The sequence below is a fragment of the Mirounga leonina genome, unplaced genomic scaffold (genome assembly GCF_011800145.1).
Source record: "Mirounga leonina isolate KUSES-001 unplaced genomic scaffold, KU_Mleo_1.0 Mir_127, whole genome shotgun sequence".
Classification (NCBI taxonomy): Eukaryota; Metazoa; Chordata; class Mammalia; order Carnivora; family Phocidae; genus Mirounga; species Mirounga leonina.
In genome coordinates, this window is record NW_023270316.1 from 45,273,122 (window position 1) to 45,289,446 (window position 16,325).

The following is a 16,325-nucleotide window of genomic DNA, read 5'->3' on the forward strand; positions in this document are numbered from 1 at the left end:
ACTGTGTGAAGGCACAATTTGCAGGTCAAAAATGTTATACAGAAGTAGGTATGGTAGCTGTCTAATTAGATTGCTTAATATTTATCAAAATGGCATTCTTTTTTGTTGTGCTTTGCTTGTCTCGGTGTTCCGAATATTCTTTCTTAATATAATTACATGATTGGATTTTCTTTTTCACTTTATGAGACATTAATCAGAGTTAAACGTTTAAGCTCAAAATATGATTTGCATTTGGACATAAAATCTCCAGTTTCTTCATCAGCGTACTGTAGTTTAATTCTGAGACATTCACTCAGTAGATGTTCATTGTGTAGCTCCCAGGGTTGTCTCTTGTAGATGCTAGGGCTCTACTATTCCTGTCCTTATGGACCTTACAAGCTCCACCTTCTCTTGCAACAGCAAGTAGATAGAGAAAAGAAATATCAGCTTATTATAAGTGCTGTGAAGAAAATAAATGAGACGTGATAATCAGCTGGAGCCTTTCTTAGTGACATTGGAGCTACAGCGTGAAGGGAGGCCCCAGAAGGTGACAGCTAATCAAAGAGCCGGGAAGGAGCAATACTGAAGGAACAGAGGCAGGGGAGATCTGGGCTTGTTAGAGGAATCAACAGAAGAGTGATGTTGATGAAAAGGTGATAATTGAGCAGTGAGGATGAATGAATGGAGGAGTCAGAAGAGTAGCCTGGGACCACAAGGACAGTGGTCTTTGTAGGGAAGATAAGGAGCTTAGTTTTATGCGGACAGCAATAACACTATCTGATTTTTCCTGGGTACTTACCAGGCGCCAGGAACTGTACTAAGAGTTTTACTCATATATCCCATTTAATGATCAACACATCCCTGTGAAGCAAGTGGTCAGATCTCTGCCTTATAGATGGCAGAAGTGAAGCTCAACGAGATAAGGAACTGGCTGCTATAACTTCTAGCATAAGGAGGAATCCCAGTAGTCAGGTTCTAGAGCTCACGTTCTCAACTACCACAGTAAACTTTTCACTCCAACTTCATTTGACCTTTCACTAAGACTATATTTACCTTCCTGTTGATATCTTTGAATACTTTACTGGGATTGCTAAATGTATGAGCAGCAGAACAAATAGCAGACTCTATCTTGATGAATTTCTGCCCTAAATTTTTCCTTTTATAATAATAATAATTCAAGAGGTATTCATTTCTTCCCAGTTTATCGTATTTTTAAATTGTGCCCCTTATGTAGTCAAATGCAATGTTTTCCATTTATAATTTTTTCAAGCACTTCCAGATTTATGAGACATGAGGATGTAAGATTGTCGTCCTGCTAGAGTAGGGACAAAATGTAATATAGCACTAGAGACTGGACACCAACTGGAAATGGACACCCAAGCAGAGGCTGAAGGGAATTGGAGACTCTGTCCTCCATCTGTAGGGAGGTGCCACTCATTTCAGCCACATGGTACCAGTTCTTCTGGTTCCCATGAAGTGCCACCACATGGGGTGCCAGTTCTTCTGGTTCCCATGAAAAACCAGAAATCTCTATTTTTATGTGAAATCCCTCAATTTAAAATGTTAGCTCTTTTTTTAAAGCAACTCTGGCCACATAAAATTTGTCTGCAGTTGTGTGGGCCCCTTGTGCTGGTCCTTTTCAATGGCTGCTCAAGAGCCCAATTAAATTTTCCTCTCATTTTTAAGAAGTGTATTTAATTCTGTGATCCATCTGAATTTTATTTTGATTCATAGTATTTGCTGTAACTTGAAATATTTTTAAGCTATTTTGAAATCATATTCACAAGAAGTTGTTTTAATAATATAAAGAGAATCCATGGACTCTTCACCCAGTTTCCCTCAATGGAAATGTCTTGCATAACTTTAGTACAGAGCTGAGAAACTGGCAAGGTGACATGGGTACATTCCACAGACCTTATTCAGATCTTATCAGTTTCCATACATTCATTTGTGTATGTGTGTTAGTATGTGTGTATAAGTCTGTGCAATTTTATCACGTGTAAATTTGTGTAACTACTATCACAATCAGCATAGGATTCCATTACTACAAAGATCTCATGCTACCCCTTTATGGTCCATTGATTTTTGTGTGCTCCCCCAACACACACACATACACAAACACACAGAAAACTGACCTGAACCATCACAGCATGTATTACTCAATAAGTCCTTTCTAATCTCTATTGATTGCTTCTTTAAGATTTTATTTATTTATTAGAAAGAGCAAGAGAGCGAGAGTGCACAGAGAGAGAGGGAGAAGCAGACTCCCTGCTGAGCAGAGAGCCTGACATGGGGCTCGATCCCAGGACCCCGAGATCATGACCTGAGCTGAAGGCAGACACTTAACCAACTGAGCCACCCAGGCGCCCCTCACTATTGATTGCTTCTATATTTGAGTTTTTTTCTGATTTATGTTGGAGTTCCAACTCTTATCTCTCTATCTGCTCAGGGTTACTACAATCTTACCAGACCAGAAAGACAATATGATCTCAGACCAACCATTCTAAGTAACTGGCTGATTTTTACATAGGCTCTTATTCCTTCGAAGGTAAGCCGATCCTGAGCCATGTTTATTGAGCTTCTACACTGGCTACAGTTAAGCTTCCCATTCTGCATTGGTGAACTTCCAAAGTCCACACCTTGCCAGGAAACCTGATGCTTCTTTTCTTCCCCACAAGAACATTTCAGCCACAGGCTGTTTACCTGCGTGTATATATCGTGCCTTCTGAGTATCTTGTAATAAGTGCAGAGATTTCAACTCCCTTGGGAGCTAGGAGGGGTTCAGGAAGCATAGTCAGCTCTCCCCTCAAGATGTTGTTTATTTGACCTCTTACATCCCTTCTCTGGAACTCTTCCTACTTCTTACAATATATCCTACTTTTGTGAAACTATGTTCCTTATTTATAGGTCCCTCTGTATATGCTTTTCTGCTTATACAGATAGAGAAAAATCATCTACATAAGTGTATTGGCTTTTCTCCATTAAGTATCAATACACCCCTACATAGTAAATTAGTAAAAAATTGAACATCCTATTATAATTACCTTTTTTTATATTCATGTCCTAATAGTAACATTTTTTTAAATGGCATGTATGCTGTAATTAATTAGTTTTATACATATTTACCTGGTTACAGTAAACCATGATTATATTCATTTTATAATTTATTTTTAATAGATAATACATTTTTATGGTTCAAACTAAAATTTATAAAAATTTGATACTACCCTATCCTTTATACAGTTTCTTTTTAGAGTCAACTAATGTTACCAGTATCTTTTCTATCTTTTCTTTTTATATATATCTTATGTTTCTTTATATTCGTTTTCTATCTTTGTGTTATTTGGGCTTTTTCTTAATTAATTCCAGGAATTCTAGTTCATAAAGTTATCAGACAACATTAAACCATTAAAAGTAGCTACAGATGTTTACCTAAAAATAGATAGGGCTAATTCTAAAATTCAAATGGGAAAACAAAGAAGCAAAAACTTAAAGTAAAAAAAAAAAAAAAAAAAGAGTGACCGGTGGGGGCCTGGGCTTAGCAGATACTACAACATAAAGCAACAAACAAGAAAGTAGGATGGTATATTTTGACTCACAAAGGACAAATGTCTCTCTTCTTTTTGATGTCCCAGTTGTCTGGCTCATCCAGTAAGAACCCTCTTCAAATCTCTGTGTCCTTGTAACACCATCCCAGTTATTTTTTAATATGTCCATACATTTGGGCAACAAGATGTCTCAAACTCCTTTTGACTGTCTTTTTCCCTTGCTGCAGAACTTGGAATCAATTACCCTCCACAGACACTTTCTTTAATGGAGAAGACTCTTAGAGACCAAAATGGGAGCCTTAGGGCTCCATGTCAAATTGTGTATGAGATGGTAGGCTGGCTGTGTAAGGCCACAGCCAGGCCTCTTTAATAACAACTGGATAAGAAATTCCTTTTATAAGTTCTTAAGTTTACAATGATTTATTTTTCTCTACATCACATCTTCCTAACAGTAGAAAAAACAGCCAACATGTATGTAGCTCCTACTGCATGTAGGCAGCGTTTTGCCCTTATGTGTAGTAACTTGTTCCATTATCACAAAAATCCCATAAGGCATATGTATTTTATATATAGGTAGGTATTTTCTATATATTTATATATAAATGAGAAGCTTTAGGCACAGAGAGGTTAAAAAGCTAATAAAAATGGCAGAGTGGGATTCAAACCCATGCATTTGTCCATATTCTTAAGATGGATGGATGAGGGTAAGGACTCCTAGAAGAGTTTCCAAATTCCCTGGTTCATTTCAGGCAGACATTTGGAAAGGAGGCGGACTGTATATTAGCCCCAGACAAGTTCTAATGGTCCTCTTCCTTGGATATCAAATAATTGTTTACTATGTCCAATGTGACCTCATGGATAGAGGACCTAATTATCATCCCAGTTTCCTAAACAACAGCCTATCCCCCTGAAGAACTATAGCCTGGATTTGACCACCTAGCTGTTGCCAGGGGAGAATAAACACCCCTTTGTTCCTGCAGGTCATACTGACCTAGTAAGAAACCTGCAGGGGTTGGCTTTGTTTTTGAAGAGCTTTCTTCAGATAGAACTAGTTCACTGCCTCCATTGAGAGATGTGGTAAGGAATAAAACATTTAATGTGAAAGAAGAAGGCCTTCGATCTTTTCATACAAAAGATAATTTGTATGAAAGGCCTTTATCAACTGAGTAGATTTTATTATCATCATTGATTTCTAACCTCTAATCTCCTGCATTTTCTGAGAGCCCTTAGCCAACATCCTACACGCTATTATTTTTAATATGTTTGTATTTACCTCTTTGTACCTTGGGCTAATTATTATTATTATTATATTTCATTTTAACATCTATTTGCCTGTTTTTCTGAAATGTCTAATGAAAATAATTAACTATTAGTTGAAAGCTGAAATACGGAAGCAGGAAGAGTCAGCCAGTCACTGCTCTTGTGAGGGAAGGGGCCACCAGATCAGCCATTTGGAGATAGGTGTTCGATCAGTGACTAAGTGGAAACAGAAGTAGTAGCTAAAGGGTTAGGGGTGGCTGAGTTGGTTAGCTGGGCCAGGAGTCTCAACTATCTCATGAGGTCCTGAAGGATGTATCGGGATCTATACACATGGTACAGAGCCCAGTGATGGAAAGGTCAGGGAAATAAGAGCAGGTGTATGGATGGACCCAGCCATTGCCTGGGGGGCTGCTGATAGTTACCCTATCCTGAGGTGTTATGTTCAGATTAACTCGTTTTATCTGTGAACAACATAGTCAAACGAATTCAGAATTACTTGATGCATTGATTCCTGTCTTATTATACATGCATGCTGGAGAAAACATCAGTTTCATACAAAGAATTACATGTACATATGTAGGTCCATACACCCCCCACACACACATTATATAGGGATGGAAATAACTGGCTTTGTACAAAATTCTATAAATTTGGTTATGTAAATAATATATGCAAATCTGTATATTTCATTCTAGAATACTCATAAAGTTCTAATTTGTGTAATAGAATGGGCTTTACAGTCTATTAAATGTGGCAGCTATGTTTTCAAAAGAAATAGTTTCTCACCAAGTTAATAATAATCAGATTTGAGTCTTAATAAGTAATTATAAACTTTTAGCAGAGAAAGGGCATCGGTCAGCAAAGCATATGATGCCATTTTTTTCCGTCTTTTACCTTTGTAATAAGGCTTTTTCTTAAATTGCTTTCTGCCTTTCAAAATGGTAGCTTTCGTGTTCTAGCAATAATTGTAAAGGTTTGAGTTATTATAAACTTTGAATATCAATTCTTCCCCTTCTGTGACAGTTCTATGACTAGGGAAGTCAGGCCTGCAAGGTCTAATTACTGCAGCGTTTTGATATCCCCAGCTACAATATTGGCAGGAATTTAAGCTATGGTAGAATTCATTGGTGACACCGTTGTAACTAAAAAGCCCAGAATCTGTTTCCAAGCTTGTTCAGGATGGAATCAAGTATTGGATGATGTCAAATAGTCCTGCTAAGTTCAGAAGTGCCTTGGATGATTCTAATATGAGATGCTAATTATTTGCAATAGAATGTAAATAAGGTGGCACTAAGTCTTATTTGCAGTGACTAATGAAAGCTGTTGTACTGTAATCAGTGAGATACAGAGCAACAGGGCAATTCATTAAGAAAACCATAGTTGACAAGCAGTTAATGCATGCTAGTCCGGACCTTTCCTCTTGCTTCTGTTTGCCTCTATTATTTCTCCTTGTTGATAATAATAAGTCCCATATGGAAAACGGATAACAAGGATAAGAAGAAAGCTAGCAGCTAAATTTTGCCAACCTATGCCAAATATCTACAGACTGTAAGTCTTCCTTAGCTTTTCTTTGCCTATGAAGAACAACTGCCATATTAGGCTGATTGAAAATATAGTGATTTTCTAGTCAGCAAATTGCTAGTCTGAGAGTTTTTCGTGTGATCTCTCCAGACTTGAGCAAAACTTAACTATGCTGCAAATTATGTTATTTTCCAGATATATATTACATTTCAAAGTTAAGCCACATTTTCACTTCTCATACTTTAACAGAAGAGCACTTTTAACAAATAAAAACACGAAATTGCTTGATACTGCTCTCTTCTCTGCGTTATAGAGTACGTGCCTTGGTAAATAAAAGTTGAAACTCTGGAATAGCTTTTCTGCTCTGGGGCATACATTCATCACAGACAACAGTAGTGTAGGATACTACACTGCTTCTAAACTTGGATAGCCGAATTTCTAACTTCTGTAACTATTCAAGTAGCATGATCGTTATGTTTTATTCCCCACAGGTGGAAAAATTAGGAAGGTGATTTGTTGTGTGTCATTTTTAGAACTGTTTCTTTCACTGGTTATCCATGGCCACCATAGAGGAAAGCCAGCTCATTTGATTCAATCAATATTGTACGATCCATCTCTTGTTTTAAAAGAATCTGAAGTGGCTTGTCTATTTAAAGGATGAAGAAGAAACTGAGAAGCAATACGGTGACTTATTTTTGAGCTTCCTGACAGCCAGGGGGAAGAAAGGAAGCAGCATGGTTATAGAATGCCAGAATGTGTGCTGCATCCCCTGGGGCAAGAGCGTATTTGGATCTAGGTTCAAGAAAGCAAAACCCAGGAAATAGCAAGAGTCTGAGGCCAATTAAGAGTTTCATTTATTCTTTATCTCCTGTTATATAAAATGCCATAAATTATGCACACTGAGCTCTTTGCTTCAGCCTGAAGTTGGGTATCTTAAATCCTTAGGAAACTCTGCAGCACCTAAGCTCAGTGTAAGAAGATCACCCTGCAGACGTAGTGCTTGCAAGGGGTTTTCCATAATTAAGATTGTTAGTTAAAACACAAGATGGGCAGTTAAATTTGAATTCCATATAAACAGTGAATACTTTTTTTAATCACAGTATGTCCCATAAATATTTTTTAAATATAACTATGTTCCAAATATTACATGGGATATACTGATACTAAAAAAGTATTCATTGTTTTTCTGAAACAGTTGTCAATCTGAAATTCAAATTTAACTGTTTTCATTTTTGTTTTGCTAAATCACACAACCTTACCCACAGTGGACAGGTAAACCTCACAAATTGTAATAGGCAACTGTCCCTTTATCACAAAAACCGAGAGCCCACAGTGACTGTCAATCATAGTCGTTTTTTTTTTTCTCTTTTAACCCTTGTTAAAACTTTTTAACCTTTGTTTTAACCTTTGTTAAAAAGGTTAAAAAGGGCTAGATAGAAAGATCGTTATTTTCTGACAAAGAGAGACTTAAAGAATCTTAAACAGTACATAATAATCAAACCAAAGAGTAAACGTTTATCGAGAGACTTGAATATTTCGAGTGAGCTCTGGTTTGGTTAGGGGAGTACATGCATATGTGCACACACTTTAAGTTTCCAGTCTAAAGAGCCAAATTCTTTGAACGCCCAAGGGGCAGGCTTGCGAACGTCGATGATGTGTTCGCTGGTCACCACCTCACTGATGACAGGCACAACCCTCCTCACCATCTTTCTTCATGGGAGCCATTCTGTCAGGCCTAGGTTAGAAAGGACAAAAATGAGGGATTGTCCCTTTCTGTCTTTATCTCTCTCCTTTAGCTTCTAATCTCAAGCCTGCCTCTTGGTCCATTTTGGCTACTGGAATGCCATCTGTCATGTCTGTATTCCAGGGAGGGGAAAAAAGCCAACAAGAGCCAAATGGCATGGCTCGGTAAAGAGCTTTTTCCAACACCCAGAAGAGGAGATGTAGGGAGACGTTCCAATCTCAGGGGACTTCATATGAAAGGATTGCCTATAGGGGAACCTGGGTGGCCAGGTCGTTCAGCATCTGCCTTCAGCTCGGGTCCTGGTCCCAGGGTCCTGGGATCGAGCCCCGCATCGAGCTCCCCACTCAGCGGGAAGCCTGCTTCTCCCTCTCCCGCTCCCCCAACTTGTGTTCCCTCTCTCGCTGTGTCTCTCTCTGTCAAATAAATAAAATCTTAAAAAAAAAAAAAAAAGAAAGAAAGAAAGGATTGCCTATAGTGGGAAGGCCATGAGCAGCGGGACAGAAAGCAGTACCTGCATTGGAATGTCACCGGAGACAATAGTGGCCGACGACGGGCTTCATTTATTTAACCAGTTTGCCTAGGCTCAGCTTTTTTTCATAACTTCCATGTTTCATAGCTTGCCATTTAATCCATTCTTCATCAAAGCAGAGTGTCTTATTAAGTAAAACTTTACCTAAAAATAAGAAACAGATCTAACGTCAAGTATTGTATTTGATAGCTGTCTTCCCTAAGTTAAAATGTAGCTTTTTATATATACTTCGGTCCAGCTCCAATTACATACCTGTGTCCCACTTCACTAATACGCTTTTTCAAGCAAGACATTTTATTGTATGGCTTAATTTCAAGGGGGAAAAAAAAAATTCTGGAAAGAAGGAATAATATGAGGTATGACAAAAAAAAAGAGCAGTCTGCTGTGTATTTGTGCTAAAAACTGTGAGGGCTTTTTAGAGACATGCATTTCCTTCCCAGAGGCTCCATGAGCTAACCCTCAGGAAAAGGAATGGACTGGCAGTGGTCCTACAGGATACTTACTTCAGGCCTGGATTCTGAATATATTTTCTTTATATAAATTACCAGTAGAGTTGGGGGGAAAAAGCTTTTTTTGAGATGGCAGTGTCACTAAAATATATGAATGTGAAGTATCTATTACTTCTCGCAGAAACCTTCATAAAACATGGAAATCTGTTCTTTAATCTGTTTTCTTTTTTCAGCTTTATTAAGGGATAATTGATAAATAAAATTGTAAGGTACTTAAAGTATACAATGTGGTGACTTGATATCTGTGTATTATGACAGAATTCCCCCACTGAATTAATTAAAACATCCATCAGCTCACATATTTACTCCCCCCCCCAACTTTTATGGTAAATAATTTTAAGATTTACTCTTCTTAGCAAATTTCAATTCTACAGTATAGTGGAATCAACTTTAATCACCATGTTATACATTAGATTCTCAGGCCTTATTCCTTCTATTACAAAGTTTGTACCCTCTTACCAGCTGCTCCCTGTTTCCCCCATTCTCTAGCACCTGGCAACCCCTTTTCTGCTCTTTGTTTCTAGGAGTTTGGTGGCTTTTTCAATTCCACACATAAGTGAGATCATTCAGTATTTGTCTTTCTCTGTCTGGCTTATTTCATTTAGCATAATGCCCTCCAGGTTGTTCACTCATGTTGTTGCAAATGACAGGATTTCCTTAGTTTTTTTTAAGGCTAATAGTCCATTTTGTGTGTGTGTGTGTGTATACATTATAAAATGGAATATGTGTATGTATATACATACCCGCATGTAAAAAGGACTATTATTCATATATATATCACGCTTATTGATCCATTCATCATTCAGTGATGGACACTTACATTGTTTCCATTCCTTGTCTATTGCGAATAATGCTGCAGTGAACATGAGAGTGTAGATATCTTTTCAAGATAATGGTTTCATTTCCTCTCTAATCTTTTTGATAATTGAAAACCAGCTCAAAGTGTTACTCTTTTGGAATACAGCCTACCAAAAGGATTTAACAAATAACAATTACTTTATAAAAATAGTATTACTTGTTTCTGCCTTTCTCAACATTTCCCTATCAAAAATGTCTCAATTATACATACTGTATGGCATTAATATGTGTTCATTTTAAGATATATTATTAGAAGACATTACCATTTGACTTTGGAAACTTGCTTATGATGGTCTCCTTTCTGCCTAGTATCATCCTAAGAGGGATATCAGATTAAGCTAATTTAGTAAGCACTTAACATTCAGTAGCTATGAATAGGATTAGGTAGTCTGTTTTATTTAGGCCACTTTGGTGTTTATAATGCTTTTCCTTGAATAAAAGCACTGTCACTATTTCTGAAAATTTGAATGGTTTGTCAAGTGCTAAATGGATTTAATTTTTTTTTTTTTTTTAGTTATTCAAATAGATTTCAGAACAAGAGGAATTTAGCTTTTTTAATTATAAGGACATATCATAGTACCTTCTCTAAAGGTTTAGGATATTATTAGGGTTGTTTATGTTCTGTGATATTCTTTTTAAACAGAGGAAAGTAAAGTGTGGGGTTTTTCCTTACCACGTGCAGCATGGTATCAGGAAGGTGGCCAACAGCATGACCTTGGCCTTTAAGCCCATTTCCTCAGTGTAAAACTGTAATAATAGTTCCAACCCTGAATGGTTGTTACGAGTTTGAAAATGAATTGATATCTAAAAGGACCTGGCTCGTGCCTAGTATATACTAGTTCAGTAAACATTGATTTTTCTTTCTTTCTAATGTTAAAATTTCATGTTGTGTGTTTAGTGATCTCTGTAGAGATGATTAGAGATAAAAAGTTCAGTAGGGACATATAAGATTGTCTATTTTAATAACTCTCTCTTCTTGATGTGGAGCTCCGAAGCTAGTGCTTTGGAAGATTTATCCTCCTATACCTATAATTCTCTTGGTTGCTACCGTATCAAGGGTGGCAGTGTTGGGGTAGGTTGGTGGTTGTGTGGGAAAGTCACCAGTGTTTTTCTTGCATAGGAACCAAAAAACAATATCATCATGGATTTTTTTTTCAGTTCTGCAAATATATTCTTATTGGATAATATCCATTTAAAACCTAACGATAGGCACGTGGCTAGAAAGTAAGATTTCTCCCTAAGAGTCTGAGTGACTGGTCAGACTGTAGACACTTGGCCTTGGTTGGACCAGAACGAGTGGGCCATTGGGTGACAAATTAATGCAGGACTTGAAACTAGACAAAACAATAGAGACCACAAGTTCCTGCCACCGTGGATCACTGGTTGGCACTGAAGGCGACTGGCTGACAGATGGCTATCCTCTGTGCAGACTGTTAACTATGCCGCTGAGAAAATACTTAACACTTAAAGTGTTTACAGCTTAAATCAATGCATCTGGATTAAAAACTGAAAATATAAAAGTTGTACTAATATGTTAAAAATTTTTAACATTTTAATGATAAGATTTTTTAACTGTTTCATGAACTTAGAGTAGTTATGAGATCATTGTAAACTTACTGTTGTTGTTTTTTTTCTCCTAAAATTATACTAGCCCTCGTCAGCCCTCTGTTTTGATTCCTCTTTCAAATATCAACTCTCCTGGAGTGTTCCATTATAGATCTTTTGATGTGTTTTGAATGATGTGTTTTGAAGGTAGTATGTGCGTGCTTGATACACACTGTTCTGTGTTTCTGCAGCATCTTGTGATCGTTCCCACAGTGTAGAAAATTTTAAGGATAAAAATTAAATGACAATTTTTTTATCATCATTACCTTTTATTTTTCAGTAGAAACGCCTGTCACTGTAGTCAGGTCACATGAAGGAATGCTGGCGTAATAATGGGCATTGCGAAGCAGTCACGTATTCCCTGGTTGGTAGACAGTTCATCTCATTTAAAACAGAATTCATGGGGTGAATATATTTTATAATAATTCTGTCAGACCCCCTCATTTTATGTATTAAAGAACCTAATAGAGGGAGTATAAAATCAAAGAGCAGGTTTCAAATCCAGCCTCAATCACTTAGAGTGTGACCTTTTTTGAGTTATTTAAGCTAGCTTAAGTTCAGTTTCATATTTGTAAGATGGAGATAACAACTATAATATCTACTTCAAATGGCTTTTATGAGCACTCGAAGCTATTCGGATGTGAAGGGTTTAGGATGTCGCCTGGCACCGGGCGCATCCCCAGGAGGGGCACCTGTATTTTTGTTGTCGACATCATCTTCATTATCATTTCTTTTGAATTAACATTTCTTATATGCCCCAGCCCAGCATTATCCCTGTGACTATAAGAAAGATGGAATCATGAATATTCATTTTAATATAAAAATTGTCATCAAAATATTAGTATGTCCATAACCAACTTCTTGCAATAGATACCTGAAGATATCTGTTAAATGGCATTTGTGCATTTAGATTTTAATTATAATTGGCATTCATACGGCTGGTCCACTTAAAAAACTTTTTTTAAACTTACTCTTACCCTATTGCAAAGAGTAGTCTTTACCAAGTGCTTGGTGATATCATTACATTCTTGCACACCCTGAAAAATGTTTACGTGCGAGCAGGTGCTGTGTACTTCCACTTACATATCTTATTTACTTCTCACAATAAATGCAGCAGTGAGGATTATGATCGTCATCTTCGAGAAAGAAAATATTGGTCTCAGCTTCTAGGGCGTGTTCAAAGTTACACCTGGTCTTGTGTCACTGGGTCACTATTAATTTCATTAAATCGCCTCTACTTTCCAAAAGTGCTATAATTGGGACAAACTGTGGGAATTTCTTCTCTGTGAACTGGGGAACAGATTTGTTTTCTCATACCCTCCTCTAATCAGGTGCCATATCAAGAAGATTTTGCCTTCATGAGGTTTCTTTAGAACCCTCAAAAACATAATGCTATAGAACAGATGCATTAAACAAATATTTGATTACCTACCATGTGCTGGGAACTTGGCTAATAAGCAGGTAATTTGTGACTTCTTCTTGAGGTGAATTTTGAATAATCCTTTGAGGGCAGAGAAAATGATATGCCCTCATTAACATCTAGATAATAGATGGCTCTGTAATAAATGGTAACAAATGCCTGCTCACCAAAAACATTTTTCTTATAAAATTGAGCTGTATGTTACTTGCTAGCAAATGGAATTGCATACTCTCCATACCCCCAGCCAGCTCCCTGAGCACCCCAGTCAGCCCCTTAAAAGACAAAAAAGCTTAGATTTCTTAATGAATGAGATAATAAATACATTTCTTATTTAAGGCACTTAAATCACAATCTGTCACTTGAAGTTGGAGCATCCTCACTGATGGAGGCAGGAGGAGTGGAGGGAGCACTCTGAAGGTAAGGTTGAGGATGTGGCATCTTGTTAGAGGAAGAGGGAGAAGGAAAAAAGTAAACACATAAACAGAGGTTTGAGATCTTGAAATTTAAGTAAAACTTGTTTTTAGTTTTCATTGAGGGCGTGACAGCATTATCAAAGTTTTGGACTCTTTTTAACCTTCCTCTTTGCTCCCCATGGCTATTGTCCTTGAGTGCACGGACTCATGCTTGCAAGATAATTGGCATCATCCACACTCAGCCATGTCCAAAGTCATCTGGGTCTGGCAAAAGGCTCTCTTCTCTTGAGTTTGTGTTTTTAGGAAGGCAAATCTTTCTCAGAAGTCCTTTAACAGACTTTGTAAGTCTTAGTGGCCAGAACTATGTCACATGGCCATGTGGGCACTGGCTCTTCCATCGAAAAAGCCTCTTACCTAGAACATTCTAACAGCCGCCCACCCCCCCCACTACTCTTCCTTCCTCAAGTCTGAACACACTTGAGTCCGTCCAGTGCCGCCATAGTTTTCTACCCAAGACACAGATCCAATCATGTCATTCCATTGTTTAAAAATTGTTGGGGACTTCCCTTTGCATACTGTGCCCCCCACCCGTTCCCCATCCCAGATCACTCTGCACAGTGCACGCATAATGGCAGTCCTCAATGGAGGTGGGTTGGATTCTAGTTCTATTAACTGTGAAATATTCGTAAGCACATTTTAGATCAGATATTGAGGTTCTTTTTTTATTTAAAAGAAATAGACCTTCAAGTTATTACAGATGGTATTATACAAAGAAATAGCAGAATTTATTGAGCAAATATTTATTATATACTTCTTATGGTCCATGTACTGTACTTGGAGTCCAGGATTAAAACAAATGCAATATTGACTTCAAGGAGCCTGTAGTCTAGAAAGGAAGACATATTAAAATGAACAAGTAGCGGGTGCCTGGGTAGCTCAGTTGGTTAAGCGACTGCCTTCGGCTCAGGTCATGATCCTGGAGTCCCAGGATCGAGTACCGCATCGGGCCCCCTGCTTGGCAGGGAGTCTGCTTCTCCCTCTGACCCTCCTCCCTCTCATGTTCTCTGTCTCTCATTCTCTCTCTCTCAAATAAATAAAATCTTTAAAAAAATAAATAAATAAAATGAACAAGTAATTTCAAGGGTGACAAGTGTGAAGAAAGAAGAGGGTGACAACAGACCCAACACCAGGAAGACTTTGAGCTTCCCCAAAGAAATGATGTGTTAAGAACCAAATGTGTCCACGTGCAGAAGGTGGGTGTGTGGCGTAGGGATTGGGAGAGACGAGTAGAGCCAAAATCAGAGTCAGATGCTCAACCAACTGAGCCACTCAGGTACCCCTTGGACTAGAACTGAAGCGGTGAGGATAGAGAGAAAATACTGAACATGGTAAGGGGTTGTGTGTGCAGAATAAACACGGGACTCCTGAGTTATTGACTTGAGCAGATGGATAAAGACTATTGTTTCCTAAGGAAAGGATCACTGCTTGGTTAGAGAAAGAGGAGCCCAAAAACATTTGAAAAGAGCGTGTCGGCAGCGACCCAGTCAACCACTTGGAGAACTAGAGTGCTGTTCAGGATATTGCTGTTGCCACGAGGGTGCTGTGGCGTCCTGATGATGCACCCTCTTCCTGTCTCTGCCTCTGTTTCTGTTGTCATTGGCAGCAGATGTAATGTTTATACCTTTCTGGTGTATGTTGATGCTGGTTTTCTTGACTTTATGGCTCTAACCCAGTGCCTTCTCTCTGTTTCTTGATTTTAATGTCCCTATACTATTTGTGCCCCTCTCTGTGTTTCATTGTCCCACAAGGGGAGTTGACAGGGTGAGCTAGAGAATATCAAGTACAGAAGGTCCTGTAGGGCAGCATCTCCTTCCCACTGCCCAGGGAGCCGTCACCACTGCTGCAGGACCCAAAGCATGGCAACTTTCTTTTTTGGCCATTCCTGCTATATTGTTTTTAGCATTAACTCTGTCCAAGTGATACACTGGGCCATGGAAAGAACACATGCCTTGTAGTTATTAAAACTGTGATCTAACTTCTGGCTTTTCCGTTCATCAAATATATGAACATGGGCTAAGAATTACTAAGTTCTCTGTGCCTCGAGTCCCTCATCCATAAAAGAGCTACAACATATCTGGACTTGTTCTGAGGATTAGAGGGAGTAATACAAGTAACAGGGTTAGTGTACGCATATCTGGCATTAGCGGTGGTGGTGGCAGGAGTGATGGCGGTGGTCGTGATAGCATTGGAGGGAATCACGGGAGCAACCGGAATAGTGTGGTAGGCATGGAGGTAATGGGAGTTGTTGATCATGGCTCTTGTGGGGGTGGTGACAGTAGATTATACACACAGAAAAACTGCCCTTGGCTCAGAAGGGCTGTGGATAAGAAAGACACTCAAAGCTTCAAGGACTGTCCAGTACAAAGGAGTTTTTAAATTTAGTTGGGCTCTATTGTTAGGAAACAAATGACTATGCTCACTTAAACTTGGACCTTGGAGAGTGTATTTTATGAGTTCAACACTGAATTACTTTCACAGTTCAAGAACACTGACAAAGTGACTTAAAAGTGTACAACAATTATCTAACTATTTCAGAAAGTCAATTTAGGGGTGGAAAGTCTGTATTAAAATGGAAAGAACAATGCTCACTTGCATGTACTTTAAAGAACAAGTTAAAGCCTCGCTTCTTGGCCAGGGTGCATTATAGTCATTCAATTACATCCTTTGAGCTTTTTTGTCTTTTTGACAGAACAAACTGATTTCAAAGTATAGCTTTGTTCCCTGCAATAAACTGTTCTGTATAAAAACTTGCAGGCAGAATTCAGAGCACAGTGTGAATATTCTTTGTTTTAATTATTTTTGATACTTGTTCATTTGAACAGTGTTAGTGAAAAAAACTTAGGAATAAACAACATGCAGTAAACATGTTTAAGAAAGTA

At 38.2% G+C, this 16,325-nt stretch overlaps 1 protein-coding gene and 1 long non-coding RNA gene across 2 annotated transcripts in view; one reads left to right on the forward strand and one right to left on the reverse strand.

The window, feature by feature from the left end:
• The window catches only part of DIAPH3 (diaphanous related formin 3), a 485,828-nt gene that overhangs the window by 408,405 nt on the left and 61,098 nt on the right, over nucleotides 1–16,325 (forward strand). The gene's annotated exons all lie outside the window — the stretch shown is intronic.
• Nucleotides 8,690–16,325, reverse strand: part of LOC118009354 — a 32,589-nt gene continuing 24,953 nt past the window's right edge. Inside the window, exons 2-3 of the long non-coding RNA XR_004678894.1 lie at nucleotides 11,820–11,914; nucleotides 8,690–8,725 (exon numbers count right to left, since the gene is read on the reverse strand). This is a non-coding gene — a long non-coding RNA (uncharacterized LOC118009354). The remainder of the gene's footprint in view (nucleotides 8,726–11,819; nucleotides 11,915–16,325) is intronic.